Raw genomic sequence first — 4,960 nt, 5'->3', positions numbered from 1 at the left:
CGTTTTAAAATCTGGTTCACCACTCTGGAGACCTCCAGGTCAGAAAATTAACTATTCTCTTAAAAGATAAACCCAACACCACAGTTATAACCCAGCAAAAATCAAATCAAAATTCCAAAGAATTTAAGCTGTGTGTTAGGGGAGTGAAGATATATAGTGAGGGTGCCGTTTATTGCATTGCCAATGAAAACACAGAGGAATGGGAGAAGAAAGAAATACAAGATAAATATATCTCTTTCCTTAAGGGTTTTGGGGAAAGAGACTTCAATGTGGGAGGCCTCTGGTTCGGAGCTGATAGGAGGATACCAAGCACTTAATAGAGGAACTCTGTGTTGATATTATTATTGACTCCCAGGGAATCATTCACCAATACATACAAGGTAACAGATGAAAACAGGGATGTTTTTATATTTATTATGTTATATATTTGTATATACACACATACATATTACTATTCATACATATTACTTTTCATATTTTTAATTTTTATATTTATTACCTTTTATAATATTTATATATATTTTTTGTAGTTATCATTTTTTATTTCTATTACTTTTATTTTAATGGATTTATTTTTTGTATACATGCATGTTAAGTGCTTTTTAGATGTTAATTAAATCTAATTGTGTGCATGACCATTATAGATTTTTATGAATATATATTGCTTCAATATATGCTTTTATTTCTCATATTATTTTTCTAATATTTTTTTATTTTAATTGGTTATTTGATCATTACTATAGTCATCATTACTATCACCATGTTGTTGGTATCTCTAAGCTCTTTGGCCATGTTAATTTTCTTTTTTGGGTTATGGTTGCTTTACCAATTAATTATTTTATAGCTTGTTATTTTTTTTTCACTTCAGTATGTATTGAGGGGAGAAATATTTCATTGAAAAGGTTGTGCTGGCCAACTGCATTGGGTTGCTTCACACACACATACTTACAACTAGTAAAACAATTGGTTTTTGAAACTTACATAACTAATGGGATGTCAGCTAGAAATAATAAAAAAGAAAGAAAAGAGAGCTGAGAAACAATGCACAGGTTTATTATAATAACACTGATTTCTCTGCTCTTAAATCTCTTTGTATACATTTACAGAATTTATTTACATAGGGAGAAGGTATTAAAGCAGACAATATGCCTTGTCATTTCATAACTCCCCCTACCAGTTTAACCAGTTCCGGAGAAAACCTATGCATTCTAGTGCTCAGTATGCAGGAACACTACTGGCACAATTCAACTTAATCACAAAAAAAAAAAAAAAAAATAGGGAGACTTATAGTACCAGGATGGTTCATTCTAGGATGAGCTTACTCGACTCCATACTGAAAATCCAAATGGCCAAAGAAATAAACAAAAAGGAGAAGCTACCACATGAACGCATGTTCATTGAATGTAAACTGGAAATGGTTGACGCAAAAGCCAGGGAAGAAGATTCAATGATCAAGACAGACGAAGGGGAATGGAATAGAGTAACATATATCTGTCCTAGAAGCACATCAACACATTGGAAAAAGAGAGAGAAGAGAGATGGTAGAGAAAGAGAAGCACATGAGAAAATGAACGAATCAGACCAGACTAAGGAATGGTGGTTGGAAGGAGAAGCAGAGTTGTCATGGATATGGAAAAACAGGACATTTGGTGATCCAGTGCCCTGGCAACCAATGAACTGAGTGTGGGAAGGAGGCGCAAATAGGTAAGTGGTGTCCCTACATGTACCAGAGGATGTAACAAGGGAGAGCCCATGGGAGTTAATGTCCAGAGGTTGAAATGAAGAAGAGGTCCACATGAACCGGGAGAGTTGTTTAGAGCAGCGTCAGAGGTGTCGGAAGTTTCGGTAACAGAGGTGGAAGATGGAGAGGTAAGAAAGAGAAACGGGTCAAGGAGCAGATAGAAGTGAATAGGTGGAAAAACAAGATCCATTGAAAAAATCTGAGAAGGGTGGCAGAAGAGGGGCAAGCGCACATTGGTGAGCTACAGTGTGAGGGGAGAACACAGTGGTCTGCCTATCATTCATGTCCATGGCCATGCTTAATAGATACTGGGAGCTCGAACACCATCCTGAGCCAGGAGATACTCAGAAAGCTGAGTGACAAAGAGAGAACACTCCAGGTATGTCAATGTACATGTCAGCTAATCACCCAAGGTGGGCTATGTACTGTGGAAGAGGAAATAGAAATCAGCCTGAGTAAGTGGGGGATTCACAGTGATAAGCTGAAAGTCCATGCAGTGAAAAGTGTGCCATGAGATTATCAGGTCATCATAGGAAGGGGGAAAAAAAGGTATATGAATTGTAGGGAAAAACCAGGTGGGAAACTGGAGAAAGGAAATAATGGGCCAACACACTGATATATGCTTTTTCAGGAGGAACTGGGCACAAGATTCCTTTGAAGTAGGAGAGGGTTACATAAGTAAAGACGCTATCCACAGCTGCTCAGGAAACATATGGGAGGTATTGGAGGATTTAAAAGCACAAGGTATAATTATGGAAAGCACCTTGTAATATAACATCCAGCCACATAACAGTCCCTTGTGGGTAGTACAGAAAAAAAAGCGCAAGGGGGGAAACCACGGAGAAGTACCCTATAACATACTGGGCCAATGGGGCCACCATATTTAGTATCATCGATTTGAAGGCAAGTTACCAACAAATAGAAATGTATCTGCAGAACCATTCATACTGAGCAGTCAAAATTTCCTATGCTGGAGGCTCAGTAACATGCTGGAGTATTTTTATCTCTACATAAAAGTAATCTCTCTCTAGAGAATTTGTGTTGTTCTTGGTGTGTGCGCGTTTATCATAAAAGAGGCATTGTATATATTTTTAAGTGAACAGCAAGAGCAAATGTATAAATACACACACACACACACACATATATATATATATATATACTATTCACTGAAGGCGTATAGTATTGAAGGTATTGACAATATATATATAACGGACTTTGCACAAATCACGCAGGAAGAGATAGAAGACATCGCCTCGGACCTGAAACATGGCAAGGCACCAGGATTGGATGGAATTCCTAATGTAGCTCTGAAGGTGGCTCTCAGGAAACGACTGGATCTTTTCATCGATCTCTTCAATTCGTGCATTCGTGAAGGCTCAATTCCGAAACCTTGGAAGAGACAGCGCCTTGTACTCATTCCAAAGAGTAAGGGAAGACTGGAGGACGCGTCAACCTCGTCCAATTTGCTTATTAGATACCATGGGTAAGGCATTCGAGAAGATCCTTTCCCTCAGGCTACAAGAGTTCACGGAGGGAGTTAATGGCCTCTCACGTGCTCAATACAGATTTCCTAAAGAGCGATCCACGATAGATGCTGTTGGATTGGTAATCGAGATGGCCCGCACAGCAATTGCAGGAGCAAGGTGGAGGAGAGGTCCTAAGTGTTATGCAGCAATCATCACACTAGACGTTAAGAATGCCTTTAACACTGCAAGATGGACCTGTATAATAGATGCCCTACGGTCTATGGCGGTGCCAGCCTATCTTATGAGAGTTCTCACTGACTACTTTAAAGATATAGTTCTGTTTTATTTTTCAGACATTGGCCAAAGGAGATACAAGGTGACTGGTGGTGTCCCACAGGGCTCGGTATTAGGGCCTCTTCTGTGGAACGTCATGTACGACGCAATCTTTAAATTGACATTGCCAGAGGGAGCCACAGTTGTTGGATTCGCAGATAAAGTTGCAGTTGTAGTTGCCACGAAGTACTTGGAAGAAGTTACCCTCATCGCTAACCAGGCTGTTGCTACGGTTTGAGGTTGGCTGTCTTCGGTAGGCCAACAACTTGCAGATCACAAGACCGAAGTTCTCCTAGTAACTAGCAGGAAGCAGACTGAGTCTATCACTGTTACGGTGGGTAGGCACGAAATTTGTTCCCAGTCTTGCTTAAAGTACTTAGGAGTTATGATGGATGCACGTCTCCGCTTTAATGTTCACACGGAGTATATTAGCGCCAAATCTGCTAAAGTTGCATCCTGTTTGTCACACCTCATGCCAAACGTCGGAGGTCCCAAAGAAAGTAGACGAAGGCTTCTGGCTACTCTTGTCACCTCCATTATGTTATTTATATGCAGCCCCGATATGGATAGAAACGATGGCTACCAAATCATACAGGAGACAGATGGTTTCAGTTTATCGCAGAGTTTGTTTAAGGACAGTTAGCGCTTTTCGAACTGTTTCCTACGAAGCGGTGTGCGTGATAGCCCGAATGCCACCTGTGGAACTCCTTGTTGAAGAAAGAAGCAGACACTATGGACGACGCTTGCACTTTTTGAAGAGCGGAAAATAACCATCGACCAGTGGCAGCAGCGTTGGGAGGCTGCAGATTCCGGGAGGTGGACTCACAGGTTGATACCTGATGTGGGCAAGTGGTATGGTCATCAGCATGGTGAGGTGGATTATTACATGACCCAAATGTTGACAGGACATGGATGCTTTAGAGCCTACCAGTACCGCTTCAAACTGGACAACACCTCAGAATGCCCTGGATGTCAGACTGTCGAGGAAACCGCAGAGCACGTGTTTTTCACTTGCATTCGCTTTGCAGCAGAAAGAAGTGAACTGGAGAGAGTGTGTGGAGGACACATCACACCAGAGAACGTGAAGCTATATGCTACTATCAGACCTGCATTGGAGCGCAGTGAAGATATTCACCACAGTAGTCCTCAAGAGGTTGAGAGAGTAAGAGAGGGCTAGATGACGTAACTAGCATGGAAACGTGAAAACCATGCGAAGAATGCGAGGCGGTTTTCAGCCATTTCCAATCACGGCGGTGGTTTTAGTGGGTAAAAATCCCACACACGGATAGGTACGGGCCTATCCATGTCTTTTGAAGATTTCCACCGACCCTCGTCAAAAAACAAAAAAAAAAAACTGTATATACTAGGGGTATTCATGATCTATGTTAAAGCGTGTTAAATGGAAAAACTCGGGTTAAAT

Source organism: Halyomorpha halys, unplaced genomic scaffold, assembly GCF_000696795.3.
Source record: "Halyomorpha halys isolate HHAL.00 unplaced genomic scaffold, Hhal_1.1 Scaffold2087.1, whole genome shotgun sequence".
Classification (NCBI taxonomy): Eukaryota; Metazoa; Arthropoda; class Insecta; order Hemiptera; family Pentatomidae; genus Halyomorpha; species Halyomorpha halys.
This window is presented reverse-complemented; position numbering follows the sequence as displayed.